The following is a 23,636-nucleotide window of genomic DNA, read 5'->3' as shown; positions in this document are numbered from 1 at the left end:
ATGAAAAAGACTTAAAATAGTCATTGACAAAAAAATTGCAAATGTGAGCAATCGACCAAACAATATAAGCTTTTCCCAATATACACAGAATTTTAGAGAAGTAAGATCAATAACATTTTTAGGAACAATAAGGTTTCCTAGTTACAAAAAGTCAACCAAGGATATATGCCTGTATAAAGATTGCATCAATAACTACTTAAATTTACAGGATACTACATGCTTCAGCAGGACGTTTACCCAAATTACTACAATATAGAGATTATCATGGCACTTGCACAAGGATGATATGAAAATTTGTGAAATATTCCATATTTTTCATTCTTGAGATACAAGAAATGAAAAACAGTTATTAAAAAATTGATTACAAAAATACAAGTCGTTATGTCGAAAAATAAACTTTACAACTTTGTGCGGGTGGAGGGGTAGAGGGAGGATTGAGTGGGGGAGCAAGGGAAGGATGGGAATGGATGGGAAGGGTAAATACAGGAGGAGGCTACAATGCTTGATAAGAAATGTACTCATTATCTTGCCCATGTAATTGTAACCCCTCTGTACAGTATTTTCACAATAAAAAATTTAAAAAGGCAAATGTAACAATATATGTAATTCATTGAACTGAAAGTTAGTTTGACATCAGTGCGTTAAATTCTCACCTTAGAATGGCCTTTACATAGCATAATCTTTACAAAACATTTGAAATTGGATAACATTGTCATTTTATCCCAAAGAAATAAAATACTATAAGGGCCTAGGAAAAAAAAGGAATCTTAAACTTTTTCTGTTTGGAATGCTATCTGAAATAACACATTTATTAACGAACCTATATATTATAAAACAATGTATAATTCAAAGTATTATATCTAGGAGAGAATTAAATAGATTATGGACATTATACAAACAAAATACAGAGTATTTTAAAATATACTTTTTTCATACAAGCACCAGAAATATTTTTAGTTTCTGTACTACTAATTTCAACAGATAAGTTAAAGTGATTTCTGATTTAAAAATCACAAACCCTGCAGAAATCATTATAGATGTATACAAACAACTCTTGAATACATTTTGACATCAAAGTCAGGCAATTCACTTGAAGAATACTATGGAATCCATGAATTTTTAAAGTAAGATATTGCTGTTGCTTTGTATTGTGAAAATATTTTGTACAGACACAAAGATGGATTGGCATTTTTGAAATTTAAGAATCTTAACCAAACCATTATGAGTTAAGAGAACAATTTTTACAGCCTTCCACAATTTAAAAGAGGTAGTGATACATATTTATCCTTTTGGCAATATTAAATACAGTTTCTTCCAAGTTGTTCTTCAGACCTGGTTTGATATAATGCTTCAATAGAAGGCGATCCAGGTATCTTTGCTATTTCTATTCCAAGCAGCAAGATGCAAGGGAGTCAAGAGGACTTTAGTTTGGGCATTGGTATCTGACTCAATGTGAACTAAGAAAGCAGCCACTCTGGTATTATTCAACATATAAGCACTGTGCAGGGGTGTCTAGCCATTCACAGTAATTGCATGAATATCTTCCTTGAGCCACCAACTCATGGACAATGTCTAAGTGCCCACTGGAGGCTTCCCGATGAAGAGAGGTATACTCATCATCATCCCTAGTATTCACATGAGTGGCCTTTTAGGAAAGCAGTGTCTGCACTGTAGTAAGCCGATTATTTTCAGCAGCCCAAACAAAAATTTGCTTTAATACTTCTCCATTTTTTTTTGCAAATGATACCATTCCTCACTTTTTCATCTTGTTCCTTGTCTTCATCAGAATTGCCTAACCAGAGACAGTGAGTACCAGTGGGAATGGGGTGCACATGTATTCCCTAATAGTTCACGTTGGTTGAACTGGTCAGAAAAATCCAGTGAATTTTCTACATCTGTTATTTCACCATGATTTTCTTTATCTTTTTCCAATTTTACTATTGGAAATTATTCTAACTGGAGAGTAGGGAATTGATAGAGAGCAGAGGAAAGGTTTTCCTCCATATTCAAAGGTACAGACTGAAAATGGGACCAGTGGTGTCTTCATGTGCAGCTTATTATAGGAATGAGAAAATATGAAATAATGCCTTCTATGTAAATGATTTGGGAAATGGCAGAGCAGAAAGTGAAATGATGCAACCAAAAATATAAAAGCAAAATTAATTAGGATAATTATGGAGCTGTCACATTATCTATGAGAACCATGAAAGGGAGAGAGGAAGAGAGAGACAGATGTGCAATGACCTAGCTAGCCACAAAATCCATGCCTCTGATCAATTTATAGAGCAAACAATTTTATTTTTTAAAAGAGATGGAAATGGAATTTATGTATTTACTTGAAATTAGTAAATACATTTTTATTAGCCTACATAAAGAGACATAGCTTTGACCAAATTACAGACAAAAATCTAAATCCTTTATAATTCTAGCAACAGATCTGACTGAAATCAGTTGAATCACACTTTTCCTGAAGAGTGAAGGAATAGGTCCAGGCTAGGAAAGCAGCTAGAGAAGGCAGGCTGATTGTATCTGTGACAAAACTTTTTGGAAAATGGTATCAAGGATTAATTACTGATGATCCACTTGCACTGGAAGTGTGAATCTGAACTATTGCTTGCTGATTCTGAACTATTGCTTTAATAATTATAAGTTCCAAGAAGAAAAGGTGAGATTTAATTGATAGCAAAGGATTAGTAATACACTTTGACTTCTCATTAAGCACCTTCAATCATCAAAATCACATCAAGACAATAGACATGCCTACTTTTTTAGATGAAAACAAGTATCTTTAAAAACAAGGTAATTAAGTATTCCTACAAAGGACTTCTATTTTACTACTGCATTATATAGTTTTTTCTAATGTTGGGTAACAAATAATGGACCTATGTTCAATAGCTCATATGTTCAATAGTGAGTTCTCTTATATTATACCATGGTATTTTTGTTTATGGTTTTAAGAAGAAATTTACTAGCTTAAATTTCTGACAAGACAATATCATCACTGTACAACTTGCTTCTATACTCTAGGTTTTAAATTACTATCTAATATGTGTATTAGATAGCTATAGAGGAAAAACTAAAAGCCACACTTGTGGCTCATGTGTTTATCCTAGCTAATCAGAAAGATGAAATCTGAGGATTGTGGTTTGAAACCAAACCAAGCAAAAAAAAGTCCATTAAATTCTGATTTGAAAGTAACCAGCAAAAGCTAGAAATGGAGCTGTGGGACAAGCAGTAAAATTCTAGGCTTGAGAAAACTACAACAGAAAAACGACAAATTCTGGGACAGAGCCAGGCCATGAGTTCAAGCCTAGTATTAGCACCAAACAAATGAATTAATTAATTAAAATAAATTAAGTGATCACATGTGGCGAGGCAAGTAAAATGTAACACCCATGGTGACTGGATTGTGTATTATTTTGTAATAAGGCAAATTAACGTTTGTCCTAATCACTAAAATTTTATTTGTACTTTTTTGTACTAAACCCTGAATTTAGCATGCAAGTATATGTGTGTACATGTGCACACATGTGTGTATGTGTATATGTGTGTGTGTGCTGTTGCAATGTTGCTTGCCAATGTGGACAAGGTGAGGCTCAAAAGAGCTAACTGTGTTGCAATGTTTTTATTTATCAGTGTTCTGTCATGTCATTTCTGTGGAGCCACCCTTCTGTACATTTTATTTGTCAAATAATAACATCATCATAATCAAAACATATACAACATTAAGTTAGATAAAAGAGACCACTTTCAGCTCTTATTATATGTTAGGTAAGAAGATACAGATATAATTAGGTAGTAAGTTATTGCTGTAAGATGACTGTCAGTACAAAATATGTATTTGACCTCTTAAATTGATTATACTTTTAAGATATACTCGTGGAGTGAGTTTGACTGACTTGACCTAACAGGTATTACTCTCTGGTTATTCCTGTGAAACACAAGGTGAATAAACTCTTTCCAGATTTCTGTTGAAAATAACTTTCTTTGTAACATCATATCTATTCTCACTAAGATAATCAACCCTGTATTTATTAGGTTTGAATATCCCATCATATTGACTGAAAACCAGTATTGTGGATATGCTTGCTAGATATACCTTTCAAAACAAACAAACAAAAAGCATGTGTCACCTCCAGATTGTGGATGCATTTGAAGTTGTTTTGTACATGCAATGGGATCTTCACTAATGGCTCTTTTGTGGAAGTAACTATCACAACTTTAACAAATAAGGCTTTTCGAATATCTTTTCCAATATAAATAACAACCCCGAGAGCGTCTTGCAATTTCTGAAAAGCCTTTGAATATTTTTAGTATTATTTCAGTTCATTGACTATAGAGCTATAGACATTTCTGAAATAAATATTAAGATCTGAAGATGTAAGTGGGTATATAGGATTTTTATGCAATAGAATATTATGAAATATTATGAAATAGAATAAAAGGATATAAGTGAATTTGGTAAGCTAATTATTAGTATAACTTTGTTTTCTAGTAACAGGTTTTTTTTTTCTTTTTTTTGGGTCCGGTCGTGGGGCCTTGAACTCTGGGCCTGGGCACTGTCCCTCAGCTCTTCAGCTCAAGGCTAAGTGCTCTACCGCTTGAGCCACAGCGCCACTTCCGGCTTTTTCCTTTTTGCTTATGTGGTGCTGAGGAATTGAACCCAGGGCCTCATGCATGCATGGCAAGCACTCTACCACTGAGCCACCTTCCCAGCCCCAGTAACAGTTTTTTGAATGTAGATGATGCAGTTAAATTATTTCCTTTGTGGCTCTGTACTTCAGTTAGTTTTTTAATCTTGATAATTATAAGAGTGAATTTGTAGAAAAATAAAGGTATTTGAAAATGATGGATTAATCTTGTGTTTTCTGTCCTACTCCCAAGAAAATGAGTTATTTTCAAGTGTTAATATTTTATCATTGAATCTTCAATATCACAAGAAATTTTGAAAAACATGCAGTAGTATTGATGTCTTTTTAAACCAATTGTATTCACAAGTTGGAGAGCCTTTAATTCATGCTTAGGTCTTGGTGTCCATGATTTTTAACCTCTCATTCCTAACATTAATGATAGGTAAGACTGCATTTTTGGGTATATGAAAGGTAAATATTTATCTGGGGTCAAAGGTGATTTTTATATCAGTCTTGCTTTAATAACATTTTAAAGTAATACATTTCTCTCAAAATGTTGGGTATAAAAAGCAATCAAAATACCTCTAATGGTAAACAACTTATGTGAGCTACAATGTGGAAATGATTGGTCTATAAGACCTGCAATCTGTTTCCATCAGGAATTGGGGAGATTGTTCTTTCAGTATGACTGCGATGCAGTGTTGTCATGGGATAGAATATAATTTCTACAATTTTGAGCTAGAAATCAAGAATGTTATAGTTTAGCAGTTCCTTTCACCAGGGAGGTATAAATTGATTATGAACTTGGAGTTTTCATATTGCAGTTACCTATTTCCTTTTTTTTTTTGGTTGGTCTTGGCACTTGAACTCTGGGCTTGAGTACTGTCCCTGCACTCTTCCGCTCAAGTCAAGCACTGTACTGCTTGAGCTACAGTGCCACTTCTGGTTTATTAGCGGTTTATTATAAATAAGAATCTCTCGGACTTTCCTGACTGGGCTGGCTTTGAACCGCGTTCCTCAGATCTCAGCCTCCTGAGTAGCTACAATTACAGGTATAGCCACCGACATCCCGCTTAGTTTCCTATTTTCTAACAAAGATAAAGTGAAATATTATTAGAGTGTGGACAATAATTCTGGGAAATTTTCCTAGAATTAGTGGACTAAGTGCTGGTATTTTAGTCACAAAATAGAATGAAGTTATTTGATACGGTGGGAATGGGCCGCAGGCTAAGATTTACCATTTGTGAAATGTTGTACTAGTAATTCCAACTCTGAAGACTTCAATATCATCATCTGAGAATTAGAAATAGAAGTAGTTCTACTTTATGGGATTATTGTGAGGATTAAATTAGATACCATAGGTAATGTACTTGGAAAAACAATCAGCATTTGATCCTTTCTACCTGTTATTTTATCATGTGATGAATTCTAACATTTTTACTGTGATTTTTATATTGTTTCTCTTTAGGATATGCAATGTGATGTATTGACATTCATTTTGTTGGTCACTTTTCTGTCATTTTGAGGAAAATAACTGCAAAGAAAATTTCTGAGAAGGAAACTATTATTTTGACTCATGATTTAAGAGAACACAGTTTAAGGTTCAGATGTCTCCACTGTTTTTTTTTTGGGGGGGGGATCCAGTCGTGGGGCCTGAACACTGAGCCTGGGTGATGTCCCTCAGCTGTTCAGCTCAAGGCTAGCACTCTACCACTTGAAACACAGCACCACTTCCGGCTTTTTATTTTTGCTTATGTGGTGCTGAGGAATCGAACCCAGGGCCTCAGGCCTGCAAGGCAAGTTCTCTACCATTGAGCCACCTTCCCAGCCCCGTCTCCATTGTTTTTAATTATATTTTTATTAAATAGTTGTATGAAGGAATTTCCATTCAACAAATCAGTTTATAAGTACAATGGATCTTTACATAACTTTGCAATACCCTTCCAAACCTCACCCCACTTTCATTTCTTCTAGTTTCTGCATTGAATATTATACCTTCCCTCTCTTCATCCATAACTCTCTTTATTCCTTCCCTTTGACTTCCGCTCATATCTTCCAAATGATAGTTTCTTGGTATTCATTTTGTTGGAATAAAAGTTCAATTTTATAAGAAATTACACTTTTAAATACTTGTCTGCAAAGAGCATGCTTTGGTTAATACTGTTGTGTAAACTTGCATAAAGTCCTATGTTCCAAATACGCGACAGAACATGGGTCTTTTGTATGTCTGGCTCTGACTTAGTTTACTTAACATAATTTTTGCAAATTATGTAACAGTCTTCATAATGGATGGGTGCAATCCAATTGTGTATATGTGCCCCACTTTCTCCAACCATCCCTCCACCATAAGACATCTGGGCTGTTTTCATAACTTGGCTACGGTAAATAGTGAGCAGTGAACATGGTTGTGGAAGTGATTTTGCTGTATCTTTTGGAAGAATTCGTCACTATCTTTCTGGGAGCAATCCTCTAGACAATTTTCCAGAATAAACACATCCCTCCTTTCATCTCCATCACAACGTTTTGCAAGGCCTCAAAAACACACTACCCCCTACAGGTCTCAATAAGCTAAAACCACACTGGGCCCATATTCTTTCAATACATTTTTTTTCATGATTATACACATAATTTACTGAGAGCCTTTTATGTACTTTTCTAATGTGGGAATGAGGGACATGATAATAGAGTAAAAGTAAGAAAATTTCAATTTAATTAGCTATTATAATATTTAAAAACATTTTCAGCTCTAACTCATAGCCTCACTTACTATTATTTTAATCTTTATTTGAGTACTTCATCAATCCCCTAAATTATAACAGGTACGTTAAATACAAAAGCAAAAATTGTGGTTTGATTTTGACACTCATGTGTGAGGATGCACAATATGGGCAAATAGATAGATTGGAATTAATACCCATTATCCATTATGTTAAATTAAGATGGTTTTCCCAAACTGATTCTCACAATTCATATTCCATTCAACAACAAGAAACTTGTGACAATTCCCTTTGTTTTGCTCCTTAATATCTTTTGTTTCCATTTTATTTTACAACGAAGGTTGATATTTCATAAATCTACTGTAGATACAAAGATACGATAAAATATTTCTGTCTGTATGCATTGATATATATATACACACATCTATTACACAGGTTGTAATGATAATTTATAACTTGTGTAACTACATGATTTACTAAACTATTTAAAAAATAGACAGCTTATGCCTGGAGTCCTGGTTACTCAGGAGGATGAGATCTGACGATCATGGTTTGAAGCCATTTTGGCAAGAAAGTCCATGAGCCTCTTATCTCCAAACAACAAACAGAAAATCAGAATTGGAACTGTGGCTCAAAGTAATAGAGTGGTAGCCTTGAGAGAAAAAGCTCAGGGACATCACACAGGCTCTTAGTTCAAGAACTACAATCTAGCCAAAAATCTAATTTACACCTGTGTAAGTAGAATATTTCCATCACCCAAATGCATATCCATACTCATTTGCAAGATAACTCTGTTATGTCTGGAGTACCACACAACATTATAGCTTAAGTAGAAGGGATCACAACATGGGTTCACTCTATCTCTCTCATGGTTTTTTTTCTCCACTGAAATACTCAAATCTTACAATCATTCCAATTATTTAAAGTTATAGCTTTTTCTTCATTACCCATAATAGAGTTTGCATTGAGTGTCTTGTGTCTCCTAAATGGGTGTTCTTAACACTTTGTCATGCCCCAGCCCTAAATTACCCTGATTATTTTTCAGATAGAATCTGGCTTCCTCCTTGTGTATGATCTTGGGCTCATTCCACTTTATGTTATTCTTCCTGGAATTTAGAATAACAGGTGCATGGCATGGCTTTGTGTACAGATCTTTCTGTCCAGTCTAGGCTTTAACCACTGTCCTCACAACAGTAAACTCCCATGTAGTCAGGATTCTCAAAAGCTTATCATAGCTGATTTTTAAAAAAATCATTGCATTTCCTACAGGTTTTTAAGTACTGAATTAATTTGTGTTTTCTTGGGTTGTTTTGTTTCATTTGAATGTATATGTTGAGTTGTTCCAAACTTTCCTTTTGTTTCTTTCACTCACGTTCTTACTTAAGTGCTGAAAAACTAATTCTTCTTTCTCAAAATAGTCAAGGTGAACATTATTTATTCCAAAGCAATTTCAGTAATATTTAAAACCTTCATACATATGAATGTTATACGAATGCTAAGTGCTGAGAATGGTCTTTTTATTTTCACAGCAGTCTTTGGCATACACAGACAGATCATGAAATATATGAAGATAATAAAACTACACATGCTTGCCAGGAGGAGAAAATCCTATTATTAATTGTTAGACAAAGGCTTCCCTTCTCGTGAAAGAAATACGCTGTTTGATGCAGAATTTCACAAAATCATATAGCTAGGAAGAACGTAAACAATCATCTAATACTACAGAGTTGAGGGAGATGAATTGCCCTCCTGAATAATTTACTTTTGGGTCATATAAAATCAGGCTTGCAAATAGAGAATAGACTTTAGAGAAACATGATCAGTTGTATGTAAATAGCTGCTTAGCTGATTTTGTTAATTTGTGAACCAATACATGGCAATAGGGTACAACAAGGTAAAAAAAATTAAAGAAGGTAGCATTGAAATACTCATTGGTGTGTTTGTGTGTTCACGCGCACATGTGTATGCACACGCACATTTGCAGGAGCTCATGCATGTATTCATCATTCCTGAAGCTTGATATTGCCTGGGCACTATCCCTAAGCTTCTGTGCCCAAGGATAGTGGTCTACCACTCGAGCCACTGCTCCACTTCTGATTTTTTGGAAATAATCACATGTATTTTCATGATTGGACTGGCTTTGAACAATGGTCTTCAGATCTCAGCCTCCTGAGTAGCTAGCTAAGCTGATTCAGCCTCTGAGTAGCTAGTTAAAGTTCTGACTGTCCTTTATGCTTCACTGCTCTTTTATTCTTTTCCTGAGGTAATCACAAGCCTAACTCATATATATGTCGAGTTTTTTAAAAATACTGCTACTGCTTGGCACCAGGGGCTCCCATCTTTACTCTTAACTACTTAGGAGGCTTGAGAACAGAACCCAAGCCAAAAGTTTAGTGGACTTCCTTCTCACTCTATAGCTGCGTGCACTGGATCATTTCCACGATCCTGCACTATCTAGAGGCAAAGATTGGAAGGACTGCAGAATCCAGGCCAGCAAAGGTAGGCAGCTAGACAAGTTGGTGTGCAACTCTGATGCTATTGATGATGGGAAGGCTAAAAGGACAGATCAGGTGCATGTTCTTGTGGAAAAGGAACCCCTATCCTATAATTAACCACTGATATGACGCCAGCCTAGCAAGAACAATACTCCAAGTTGAAATCCCCACAGTTACCCACAACCAAAATAGGTAAATACATTAACATCCCACAACTTAGTACAATCTGTTCTTTGTTTTAATATCATCTTTATCTGATTATCATATGTGACAGAATAGTTTCTTCATTATCTTAAGATATATTTTAAAAGACCTAGAAAATTCTTTCTCACTTATTAAGTGCAAACGAATGGCAATTCGTCTCATTTGTTACATATTTGACTACCACTATAAATTCATCTTATGATTTTTATTAATAGTAATATATTCTGATTTATTACTTTACTTGTAACATTTATAAACTTTTTGCTTCTCTGCTGAAGTTTAAGTATTTAAATAGTATCATCAAAGTATATTCCTTGGGTTCCTAGGACAGTTTTTTACAAAGTTTTTAACCAATGGCTTCTAAGAATTCTTAATTGGTATATTATTTAGTTTATTTTTAATTTCAATTTAATTTTATTGTAAAGGTAATGTACAAAGTGGTTACAGTAACATAAGTAAGGTAATGAGTACATTTTTTAATGGAAGGAACATTGTTATCCCCTCCATCGATTTTCTTGTACACTCAAAAAAAGAAATACTGATACTTTAGCTGGTGCTATTGATCAATGGGTACTTTTGCTTTCTTTGTTCATGCTTTTTTTATTATAAAATTGATATACAGAGGGTTTACAGTTTCTTCAGTCAACTAAAGAATGCAATTCATTTCATTTTCTAAATTTCAAATTTTGAACTTAATTATTTTCTTTTGTTTCTTTAGAGTAATTCTTTTTTCAGAGTCGAAGGATTAGTTAATTTAATTTTGCATGAGTTTTACAATGTAAATTATTTAGACACATATATTTTGCTTTTAAAATATTTAACATGAATATTTAAAAATTATTTTCTTAATTTTTATATGGTTGGTGAATTTAAATAATTTTAATTTCTTATAGTTCTAAACATATTTGTCCTTACTGTGTTTCCAAGAAGCACATACTTTATTAAGAAGGCTTCATTACCTGGTCACTTTTTGGAAATATTTGTACTTGAATTAAAAAAATGTTTGAGCAGGGAATGGTGATTTGTGGCTTCCATTTTCTAGCTATGGTGGGACATATAAGCAGGGTTTGTGATTTGGGAGAGGCTTTGAAATGATGAGACCTTTATTATAAAAGTATCCAGAGTGAAATGATTAGAAATATAGCCATCTCTAGCGAGATATAGAGCATCTGGTTATCATATTCTAAATCTTGAGTTAAAATACCAGTAACATCAATCTTTTGTCAAAATAAAAGTATACATGTTTCAAAATGTTTATTATTTAAAACTTGTTTGCAAAGGTTCTCGTGTCTTCTATTTCTTAATTTTCAATTTAGTTGATCTATAAGAATCCAAGTATATTGTGAGTATTTCATTTCTAGTAAACTTTTAAATAGTATGAGCAATAATATGATTTCATATTAACATATTTTTACTATTTGTAATAATTACCTCTGTTTAATATGGTAATATCAATATTCCAAATGTGTGTATGTTGTGTGTGTGTGTGTGTGTGTTAATGTGGGTTTTTTGTGTGTGTGCTTTGGGTGTACGTTGTAATGTTTGGGCGATCACACCATTGCTTCACACATGCTATGCCAATGTTTTACCATTGGGCTATAGTATTTTAAATTATTACTTTTAAATTTTCATTTCCTATTACTTCAAAATCATATATGATAAAATATGATCCATCTTCTATCCACGTTAGCAATTTTTATTGTTATTTTATTGTTATTTACAATATTTCTCCTGCCTTTCCACTTCCAAACTCTTGTGTTTGTTATTGATAAAGGTTTATTTTGCTTCTTTTCTCTCTTCATTCTTTTTCCCTTTAGAGTTTACCTATCCTTTCTTTTATTTCTTTGGAAATTAATTATCATCTTCCTATTACAATTTCTTTACATTGTAACAGGTTTATACAATGCTTTATTTTCTATTTTATTATCTATTTTTCCCATGTTCTCTGATTCTCAGTCAAAACTACTAGGTGGATTAAAACGAAACTTGATTCAGGACACCTTATATTCCTCTTTCTCTTCTCTGAAGTCTTTCTGTTTTTTGAAACACAGTACCAATGACATACAGCTCCTATGTGGTCCATCATTCTATCCCCTCTCACTCTCTTCTGCTGTGCAACGTTATCTAAATCTTAACTCATTCCTAAATTAATTTTAGAAAACAAATATAGTCTTAGAGCAAACTAGCCTTGGAATAGATTTCTTAATTGTTTTGAAAGTACAAAAGAATTGATAATCCTTTGCATTGGAAATCATTTTAAAATGTTTATCACTTATTATAATTCATATACCAAGCAAGAATAATTTTATATAATCATTACAAATATCATTTTATTACTACTGTAAACTAGAATTAAAGTCCAATCCCAATCTATTACCCAAATCTCATTATTCTTAATTCCTAATCATCACCTAAATATCTTAACCAATCTAAATAGTCTTGTCTTTAACATAGATGTAAATATTCTATACTTTTACTTAACATTTTCCAGGGGCATGTATTCATGTTTCTAAGAAATGTTCACAGCAGTTAAAATTTGCTTTTGTGAAATTAATGTGATACATTTTGTTGTTGTTGTTTGCAAGACTTTGGCATTGTCCCCAAAGTTTTTATGCTCAAGGACAGCACTCCAAAACTGGAAGCACAGAGCTAATTCCTGTTTTTAGTGATTAATTGGAGATAAGACTCTAACAAGTACTTTTCTGTCTGGGCTAGTTTCGAACACAATTCTACGATCTCAGAACCCAGAATAGCTCAAATTATAAGCGTGTCACTGGCACTTGGTTTGATGTATTTTTTAAATTTTAATTATGTTTTAAGATGTATTTTTCACTATAATGTACATCATTCTACACAGAAATTTAAATATATGTACATATTTCTGATGACAAATAATCTCTAAAAATCTATATCTTTCTGCACATAATGTATATATAGATATATATGTATATGTATTTCTGAAGACAAACTCCCTCTAAAATTTTTATGCTACTATTTTGACCTTTTTCATTTCAAAGATATACAGTCTTTATCTAAAAGTTCCTGAGAATAAAATAACTAATACTTGATTTGAAAGTAGAGTTTATTACTTTAAAGGAAATTTTAGATATGCACATGATATTGTAGTAACATTTAGAGTATATCACTTGAAAAAAGTTCTGTTCAAACTCTTAAATATTTGTGTGTAGTGACGGAGAGAGAGGAAGTTAATTCATACTGGTTAGGAATTTGTAATGCTTCAAAACTCTATTCCATAATTTGTTAAAAGCACATAGTCAAGCTACCTGATATGGTTTAGTTTTTTTTAGTTTCTTTATTTGTTCAAAATTTTAATATGGATGTATGCACAGTGGTAACATTAAAATTATTAATCAAAAGACAAATAATAGCAACGTCATAGACACATACCAGACTTTCAATAATTAGCACTTATGATGCTAATAACTTTGGTGAGGATGATGACCACAGTGTAGCCTGATGATGACTTATTTTTATTTCTGCATGAAAAAAATTGTGATTTTAAACCAACAAACTGAATTTGACTCTTTTCTTATTTGTAAGGTAAGATGGAAAATGTAAGGACTCTTCACTTTTCTTTTTTCTTGCTCTAGAATTCAACAAATTCATTCTTCAATATTTCTGGTAGATTATATCCATTTACAGATGAGAAATGTAATGCCAACAGACAATGTAGTGAGTAATTAATGATACTAGAATTTGTGTCTGAGATATTCACTCTGTGTGCTTACATGGAGCAGTAATTTGGTGATGGAGAGGAACAATATGAAAGTCTATGGGGAAAAAGCATACTATGTAAGCAGTTGTTTTAGGACAAAGTGACCAATGATGAGTATTTGAAACAGGCCAGTTTCAGTTGCATAAAAAGGAGTACATAGAAATTATATTAGTGACAGAAACAGAAAATCTTGATCATTCATCTTATCTAACAGACGGAAGTAGAAGAGTAAGAAGAAATCTAAAGTGCTTCCACGTCTCTGGCTGGCAACCATGTTAGTAATATTCTTGGTGATAAGGACTACAGGTGGAAATGATGGATTTAGAGGAAAAAACTCTCTGATAGTTCTAAAATTTATGTTAAACAGATGCATAGATAAGTCTTTTTAGACATCATTAAAATATCCACGAACAAAAACAGATTTAGAGAGGTAAACGAGGGAACAAATTGTCAGGAAGATACTGAAGGAAATACGCTATTTGGATTTGAAAACTAAAAGGACATAGACAAGTTCAATAAGAACAGTGTTTTGGTGAAAGTCATATTAATAAAATTTTGAGATATGAATGTGAAGCCATAAAATTCTGGATCCATGAATTCAACAGATCCTGTTGATTTAAAATATTGAGAACAAATTCTTTTATCCTGACCTTAGAAGAATTATACAGATATAACTGTCATGATCTTTACTTAGAGGAATTCTGTGAATATTTTTGAAGAGTTTGTTTAGCCAGGTGATTATAGATTGATCTACAGCACAGATAAGACTAATTTGTCTACAGTTTCAATGAGTGACCCATGTATCCATTCAGTTTGGGATTTTATTGAAATATCTTTAGATATGTTTGGATATTTTATCAGCCTATTCATTATAAATGTAAGACAAGTAACACTGATGTTACTGATGTTACTGAACAGTCCTGGAATTGATTCTTCGTTAGAATAGAAAATGCCTGATTGACACATCATAACTGACATATATTCTATTTAAATCTAGTTCTTGTTAGGGATATCTCCATGCTGAAATAACCCTGTCAATCAACATGCCACAAATTCTTATATGTAGGAAGTACTCTTATAAACTTTAAATGTTTATTGAATGGGAGAGTTCAGACATTACCCTTACCACTAGGATTAAATGCCTAAAAAGATAAGACATTTTTCTTTAATGCCTTTCTTTCATTTTCTCATCCATATTTGCAATAGGGAAGGATTCTGATGTAACAATAATAAAATGGTGACTTGTATTAACACAGTATCTAAGATCCAGTGTTAATTCGGATACTTACTAATAAGCTCCAGGTTTTGTGGATATTTATATTTCTCCTGGGTAAACTAATGAGCTCCAAGAAAATGTCCCTAAGGAGCCTTTCAATTCTAATATCACTGTTTGTCTCAAAATGCTTTAAATTCTATGCCCTCTAATGTGAGCATAGGGTTATAATGTGGAACTATTCTCCTCAGAGAGTGAGTACTACCCTATTGCTTAACATGTACAAAGTACCTTCATACATAGACTGGGCATGTGCAAACAAGAAGTGGTAGTTGAACAATGTTCTTAGCAGTTTTTACAGATGAAATGGAAATAGAGCAACCATGAACTCAAAAGGAATGTGCAAAAAAAGACAAAGGCACAAAGTAGAATGTGACAAGGAATTGTTGAAGTATAATTTCAAATAATCTGCTCATGTGTGAGGGTGTGTTCAAAGCACAACTTCAGAAAATGTAGTTGGATATCTTGGGAGAAAAAACTACTTTAAACTATTCTGGGATAATTGTACAATTAGAAGCCCCTTAGTCTACCTCTAATCAGCCACAACATCATCAACTTAGGCACTATTTTCCAAGTGCAAAGTGAGAAAAAGAGGGCTCATCACAGTTAGTGTTCAGGTTGAAATAATGGCAATCACATACCTTTTCTTATGTCTTCATTTATTTAGGAGTATTAAAGTAGGAAAAAGCCAAGTAAACATTTTGCATGTACCTAAATTAAGTGCGACGTATTATATTGATCTCTTTTTAACTTGGAAGAAATAGATTATGTCTTTTATACTCTAATTTGGGACAATGATCTGCTGTCAGTTATTTTCTTCTCTTCCCCTTCTTTTGCCCTTCCACTTACATAATTATTATTTAAAGAGACATACCTGAGCTTTCATTTCTAAATTCTTCAAAATTATCTCAACTACTTCATACGTCTGGCAACCTCCTATGTCTTTCTCAAGGGAATATTTTATCACTACCATTTTTATTCTATATGATATTGGATATCTTCCTGCCTAATTCAGTGCAAGATATAGATAGACTCATTCAGATATCTCAACACCTGCCACCATAAAATCCTGACTTAGAAATCATGATGTTAGAATGTCTGGGGAAGTGGCATCTGTCATTTTTGAATGACCCTAAGTGATACTTACATGCAATCATGTTTTAAACCAATATGCCACTCAGTTGATGAACGAATTGACAAAATGTGGTACACACACACACACACACACACACACACACACACACACACACGGTGGAATTCTATGCTTCTAAGTCATAAGGAAATGGATAGACTTGGAAATATCCTACTAAGTAAAATAAGCAAGACACAAAGAGACTCCATGGTTTCTCTCATTTGTAATAAGTAGGAAATGTCTAGGATAGTCCTAGCAGATGAGCCGAATGTCTCAATAGTTATGTATATATGACCATATAAGATAATGCTGAGCAAAATAAACTCCTAGATATGGAAACAGAGGTTTTTCTTTGTGGTTGTTGTTTTTGATGTACAATGTGATTTCTTTTTCTTTGTGTTTACCCCTATGGTTTATCCCCTACTATATTTGATTTTGGGATCCTGTGTATTGTATATACATATATCTTAATTTGGCAAGAGAAGAGGAACAACAAAATGGCGAGACAAAGGGCAAAAGACAAACCAGTGCAATAGCAATACTCACAAGACTTGTTGGAAATTTACATTACAACTTGTAAGGGGTATTGGGGTGAAGGAAAAGTATGAGAAAAATGAGGGAGGAGGTAAAAAGTTCGACATGCTATATATTTACTACCTTACAATTACTGCAACCACTTCTATATATCACCTTGACAATAAAATTAAATTAAAAAATAAGCTACATAAAATATAATTTCACTATATTGATATAGTAAATATTACTCTATGTGGATTACCTTTTTAAAAAATGAACACTATTTGTCTTCTAATTTGTATTAATTACCCCTTTCTTTATCAGATGGTCATCAACTTGAACGTTATCAAACTATACAAATTTTTCAGAATATACTTGCCATTATTTTGGAAAAAACACATTATTTTAGTATTGTCATACTAAAACAGAAAACAGTTCAATTCTTTGGAAACTCCTAACTTTTAAAACTGACTAATTGTTAAGAGGACAGAATATATGTATTTTTCAACATTCCTGTAACTACTAACTACTCATTTTCAAATTCTGAACATGCCGAACCAGAGACATTCAAAACAGTACCTGTTTGCATTTTATTCTGCAATTGATGCAGTTTCCAGTGTGGGGGGGTACATATTTAAAAATCAACAGAAAAAATAGCCACATTCTGGTAGAAGATAAAACTATGAAGTATCTATAATAAATTCCTCAAGTGTAAACATATGTTCATCAGAGTAAGCTATTATTTCTATGACCATCAATCCTAAGTTTTTATGCTGTAAATTCATTCTAGCCCAACAGTTTCCAACTTGTAAGGTCGACCTTAAAATTCCCTAAATTCACATCAGGACTAGCTTATCATTATTGTGAAAAAATACTACACTTCTGCTAATGTGATGCTCTTCCTATTGGGGAAAGAACACTACACTAAACTTTGCTGCATCATTTTCCCCCCAGTGGTATTCTTGAGATCAAAACACTTGCAAATATTATTTATAGCTATATTTTTATCTATCACAGATATTCAGGAGATCTGAATACCTGAATATGAAGATCTGAAGCTTATGGTTCAAAGCCCACACAGGCAGGAAGGTTCCTTAGATTCTTATCTCCAATAAACTGCTCATGAAAAGCCAGACACAAGTGGCACTGTTGTTCAAGTGGAAGAGCAGAAGCCTTGAGCAAAAACAGGCTCAGGGACAGTACCCAAGCCAAGAATTTAAGCCCGAGGATAAAGCAAACAACAAAACCAAAATAAAAACAAATCCCAAACCTAGCATTTTTCTCATCGTATACAGAGGTATGTAATTAAGGAAATTTCTTCCTGTGTTATATATAGGTAGAAGAAAAAGGATGTCACACAATTACTCTATTCATACCATGGTGCACCAAAGTCTCAAAAAATTCCTCTTTTTCTAAATTTATAAATTAATGTCATAAATTTGTTGGCAACTTTGTCTAGATTATTCACATTATCATGTTACACAAGAACTGTTGCAATTATCTATTAACTAAGTTCTAATTATACCTCACTTGAAAGAATATTTTAGGCAAATAGAATGCCAGAATCATTTGTGAATTTGTGAATTAAATCTTCTATCCTATAGAATATGAAATACAATATGAAATAGAATATGAAATTACAAAAAAATTACAAACAAAAATATTTATTTTAAATCTAAATTCTAATTTAGACAGGTCTACAAAGTCCTACATTAGATGAACTTCGCTATTTCCCCAGGCTTAAGCTTTTGTAATCCTTCATCATTTCCTTGGAATCCAACAGAATGATGCTTACATTTTCAATTTTTTTGGTTGGGAATCTTGAGCTCTTTAGCATCTGGGAATGTTCTGTAATGATGACAGCATTTAAAACACAACTGAGGATTACATATGAGTTGCATTTCAATAGGAAACTTGACTTCTTAAAACGTAATGACAAAATTAGCCAAAACTTGCAACTGTGTATTCCTTTCTTGTTTTTTTATTCCTTTCTGGTTTTGTTTTATTGAGACAAAATTATATTACCTAGTCCAGGGAAGGTACCACTATGTAATTCCACTCTCTAATCTCCTGTCTTAGTCTGAGTGCTAGAATTCTAGGCTTGTATCTCATTGTCCTACCATACTTTGTTGGTTTATTTAATCTTGATATAGACTAGCATTTCTGAACTTCTCCGATAATATTTTTCAAAAGACTGATGGCTCAGAATGTTTATGTACTATTTTCGAAGATCTTCTAACATTTGACACAGGATATGAACGTTTTCAGATGCACCTGCAGGGGTCTCTGTTTCATTCCTCCATGGATTCAACCCCTTCAATAACGATTACTTGAGTACAGCTCTCTTCGCTCAGGGAGAAGCAAGTAAGCAACACACATCTGCCACAATGGCGGAGGAGAAGCTGGAATCTGAACAAGCTCTCACATAGAAAGCAGTTTTAGAGTTCCAGTGAACAGTCCTAAGATAGAGAATCACATCAAGTGTGCCATCACAGGATAGAGAGTTAGACAAGAGAGGGAAAGCCAAGGCAAGAAGACATATCTGAGCGCTTGCCAACAGCCACCGCGGCTGCGGCGGCAGGGTCGCGGTGGAGACCACAGCCGGGGCCATACCTGAGCGCTCACACAGAGAGTCCGGGACAAAGGAGCCAGACACAGCGGGCAAGCGGGTTCTACTCAACACCAGCAAGAACTGACAAGGAGCGGACATCTTCATCCTGCAGTTTGCAGACCAGAGACGACCCAGGAGCCAAGACTCGGCGTGAGTAGAAGCCTGACCTCCTCACTCCTTCTCAGGGAGCAGAGGAGGGAAGGCCACCCCACCCCCCCCAGCACTGGTGATCTCCATCTTGGATACTGACAAAGCTCGGAGGAGCTGCCAGCTCCAACTCAGGCCTTGGAATAAAACGAGTCATTTAGCAGGTCACAAGAACTTAACGGTGAAGTGACCTGCCAGACTCAGCTCCATCCAGGGAAAAGTCACCCAGCTCAGGTGCCAGCCATTGGAGTGGCTTTCCTCACTGGGTAACCAGAGCCAGAGGCTGCCTCTCCCTCTAGCAGCCTCAACAATCAATTGAAAAACAGAAACCTTAAGAATGGCTCCAGGCTGGGCTCTGTAAGTTTTTTCACAAAATAGCCCCAGGGAAAAGCTACTGATTGTTGAAAGGCCCAACTCTACCCAGAACCTAGCCTCACCACTGCATCCCCCTCTTTTGTGATTCTCAAAGCAGATCACCCTCCCATTAAACTAACCTGGGAGGGGGATCTCAAAATCTTGGGTAAAGCAGAGCATTTTTCTGCCTGTTCGAACAAACTGACTTAAGGAAACAATCAAGCCACAGGACCTCAAGCTGACCAGAGACTCCAACAAGAGGCTGGTTACAGACAAAAGGGAGATACAGGATTCTTCCCACCCCTCCCAAAAAAAAAAAAAAATCAAAGAACTTTTTTTTTTCTTCTTTTTTTTTCTGTTTTTTTTGGGGGGACCTTATATATATATAATTTTTTTTCCTTTTCTAAAAATTTTATTAATCTTTAATTTTTGCCTTTTTTTGAAAAAATAATTGTTTTCCAGTAACTTTTTTTTCCTCTTATAATTTTTATTTTAGGAATACGTGAGTGTGCGTTTTCCTTTCTTTTCTTGTCTTCTTTCTCTTTTTCTTTCTTTCTTCACTATCTTTTTGTTTTTTGTCTAGCTCTACTGAACTTCTGATCTCTTTTTCTCCCTTTCTTATCCTTTTCACGTTTCCCTCTCTTTTGATCTTCTTTATGTGACTTAACTCTTGTCCTGCACATCCTCAGATAAACCGGTAGTTAACTAGTAGACCCTATCCCCAATGTGTACACACTTAATCCACAAATTTATTACTCAATTCAAAACCTCTGAGACTTAAATTCCTTAATAGCAGTACTACCTCCTTATACCTATATAATATTTTAAGCATTTTTTTTTAAGTTTTTCACTTCTTCTCTATGTCCCTTCCCTACTCTTAATATACTCACATTCCTCTCTAAATGGATGGTCTTTTAATCTCCATAATAATATTAATTTTTACGTTTCTATTTTTTTCTGGTCTCTTTTCATTTCCCTTTCCCTTTCTTCTTTTTCTCTCTCTCTCTACTTGCATCCTACCCAACCTAATTCCTGCATTGGGATTAGGACATAGTTAACTCTCCCTGTGCCTCCCCACACCAATCTATTCCTACTTTTACCCACATCTCTCACTAACCCTAATAATTTCTGGTTTTCCAAATTCTTCTCTGCAGTTCGAAGACCATTAACATATAGTTGTTTGATGTTGAATAGATGTATCTGTTGAACTAGATTGTATCTGTAGACTATTGACTGTACAAATGAAACTTTGATTGATGGTTGCCTTGAGATAGTGTTCTAGCACAAAACTGGTGCTATTTTCATCTCAAATGGGCAGAGTAAGCCGGAAAAACACAAGAAAAATGGCAAATCCGGATATCTCAATTCCCAATCTTGATAATCAGGGGTCAGAACAGATAATGAATAATCCAGAGGAGAGTTCCCAAATAGCTCTACAAACACTGCTGACAAACATGATAAATGAGAAGTTTGACAACTTACAAAGGACTCTGTATGAGTGTGAAAGGGAGAGAGAGGAGGCATCCCAAAAGCTTATACAGGAATATCATAAGCGTGAGGAAGCTACTCAAAAACTGATACAGGATTTGCGTGAACAACTTGAGAATACTCAAAGAGAAAGGGAGGAATGGCATGAGCAGGCTGAGAACACTCAAAGAGAACTGCAGGAATCCCACGAATGGGAGGGAAGAGAACTAGAGGAATCCCACGAATGGGAGGAAGTTAATCAAAGAGTAATACAGGAATTGAGAGACCAGGTAGTGAATACACAAAGATCACTAAAGGCATTCATGGAATCCATTAACAAAGAGCTGAAGGAAGTCAGGGAGACCACAAAGGGAATGCTGAATGGAACCCAACAGAAGGAATGGGAGTCTAAAGAAACCATAATCAATCAACTAAGTGATTTGAGAATAAACACTGAACACCAAATTAAGGAAGTAAAGAAATTCATACAAGACCTAAAACAGAGCTTCAACAAAGAACTTGAAGCCATCAAAGCTGACCAATTAGAAGGAAAAGAGATAAAAAACAAAGTAGAGAGTATGACAGCAGGTTAGACCATGCAGAAGATCGAATCTCAGGGATTGAAGACAGCCTAGATATTATAGAGAAAGAACATGCAACCATCCAAGACAAGTCCAAGAAATATGATAGATCTATCCAACACCTGGAAGACACCATCAGAAGGCCTAAGCTAAGGATAATGGGTGTAGAGGAGCACCTAGAAACAGAAGTTAATGGTCTAGGAAATTTGTTTAACAGGATCCTAGCAGAGAACTTCGCAAACATACAAAAAGATAGGCCTATTCAGATACAAGAAGCTTTTAGAACCCCAAATAGACCAGACCAGAATAGGACATCCCACCGTCACATTATAATCCACACAGGATCAACTCAGAACAAGGAAAAGATCCTTAAAGCTGTCAAGGAGAAAAGGGTAATCACCTATAAAGGGAAACCAATTAGAATCACCTCAGATTTCTCAGCAGAGACAATCAAAGCAAGAAGAGCCTGGAATGATGTATGCCATGCCCGAAAATCAAACAACTATCAACCAAGAATACTGTACCCAGCTAAACTCTCCTTCATAACTGAAGGCCAAATAAAAACCTTCCATAGCAAAGAAAAATTGAAACAATACATCTCCACCAAACCAGCCCTACAAAAGATTCTTAAAGATGTCCTACACATAGAAAACCAACAAGACCGCAATAAAGGCCAAGAAACTGCACCCAAACTGAGAATCCAAGAACCATAGGAAGAACCCAGTTTTTCCATCCCCAAGAAGGTGGATAACATGGCAGGAACTCCCAAATACCTCTCAGTCCTATCTCTTAACGTTAATGGACTGAATTCTCCAATTAAGCGACATAGACTGTCTAGTTGGATTAAAAAACAAGACCCTTCTATCTGCTGCCTGCCGGAGTCACATCTTGCCCGTAAAAACAAACACATTTTCAATGTTAAAGGCTCGAACAAAATCTACCAAGCAAACGGACCCCATAAACAGGCCGGAGTTGCAATACTAATATCAGATAAAATAGACTTCAAATTAAAATTCGTGAGAAGAGATAAAGAAGGTCACTACATACTAATTAAAGGATCTCTCCTTCAGGAGGATATTACAATTCTAAATATCTATTCGCCAAACAATGGAGCACCCAAATTTATCAAAGAAACACTACTTTCCCTCAAATCCCATATAGATCCAAAGACATTAACTGTTGGGGATTTTAACACACCACTCTCCCCACTAGATAGATCAACTCGGCAAAAACTCAACAGAGAAACGGCAGATCTAAACAGCTGCATAGATCAACTAGACTTAACAGACATCTACCGAACATTTCACCCAGCAGCATCAGAATACGCGTTTTTCTCAGCAGCACATGGAACGTTTTCTAAAATAGACCACATTTTAGGCCACAAAGCAAACTTGTCTAAATTCAGAAAAATTGAAGTTATACCTTGCATCCTCTCTGACGACAAGGGAATAAAATTAGAACTCAACACCAAAAGCCACCAAAGAAAGTCCAGCATCACATGGAGGCTGAACAACACACTGCTGAATCAAGAGTGGGTCATGGAAGAGATTAGAAAGAAATTAAAATGTTCATGCTATTCCACAAAAATGAACACACAAATTACCAGCTCCTCTGTGACACAGCAAAGGCAGTACTCAGAGGCAAGTTTATAGCTCTGAGCTCCTACATCAACAAATTGGAGAGATCTAAAACTAACAATTTAATGACACATCTAAACCTCCTTGAAAAAGAGCAGCAAGATAAACCCCAATCCAGTAGACGGAAAGAAAAAT

General features: G+C 34.6%; 1 pseudogene; it reads left to right on the top strand.

Moving 5' to 3' along the window:
* Nucleotides 1–216: 216 nt before the first annotated feature.
* Nucleotides 217–316, top strand: LOC122126531 (annotated as a pseudogene).
* Nucleotides 317–23,636: the final 23,320 nt, after the last annotated feature.

This window comes from Dipodomys spectabilis, unplaced genomic scaffold, assembly GCF_019054845.1.
Source record: "Dipodomys spectabilis isolate Male_0828 unplaced genomic scaffold, ASM1905484v1 ptg000282l, whole genome shotgun sequence".
Classification (NCBI taxonomy): domain Eukaryota; kingdom Metazoa; phylum Chordata; class Mammalia; order Rodentia; family Heteromyidae; genus Dipodomys; species Dipodomys spectabilis.
The sequence above is the reverse complement of the archived record's forward strand: the minus strand, read 5'-3'. Positions and strand labels throughout refer to the sequence as shown.